Here is a 483-nt window from a genome sequence, read left to right on the forward strand (position 1 = left end):
GCTGGGAGCGGCAGGTCAGGCAGGCGTGGGGCAAGGCCAGAAAGGCAGGGAAGGGAAGAGCAACTTGCGGGAGAGGGCACAAGGCATCAGGGGTTTCTCACCAGCTCCTTCCCCACAGCACCCCCAAGCACTGCACAGCCCTCCTCCATGCCCTGAGCCCCAAGGAGGGGTGCAAGAGATCCGCCGGCAGAGTCAGGAGCCAAGCCAGGGCGCTCGGTTTGTGACAGGGGCTGGAGGCGCACAGCCCCACTCTTGCCACGACAGGGCCACGGCTGCCTGGATCTGCCCCCCACCCCGAGGCGGCGGCAGCAGCGCAGGGCGCAGGCACCCCGGGGCTGCGGAGGGAGGAGCTCCCCCCGGGCTCGGGACCTCGGCCAAGGTCAGGGCCGAGCCATGCCCCCTGCCTCCCTCACTCCCTCCCTCGGCCCGGCCCCGGCGGCGCTCTCACCTGGCGCGGCGGCGCGACGCGGGCGGAGCAGCTGG

General features: G+C 72.5%; 1 protein-coding gene across 1 annotated transcript in view; it reads right to left on the reverse strand.

Annotated features, from left to right (window-relative positions):
* Nucleotides 1–483, reverse strand: part of ZBED1 (zinc finger BED-type containing 1) — a 17,200-nt gene extending 16,717 nt beyond the window's left edge. Inside the window, exon 1 of the mRNA XM_019525040.1 lies at nt 449–483. The gene's annotated coding sequence lies outside the window, so the exon portion shown is untranslated. The remainder of the gene's footprint in view (nt 1–448) is intronic.

Source organism: Gavialis gangeticus, unplaced genomic scaffold (assembly GCF_001723915.1).
Source record: "Gavialis gangeticus isolate Ggan-Ray unplaced genomic scaffold, GavGan_comp1, whole genome shotgun sequence".
In the NCBI taxonomy this organism is placed as follows: Eukaryota; Metazoa; Chordata; order Crocodylia; family Gavialidae; genus Gavialis; species Gavialis gangeticus.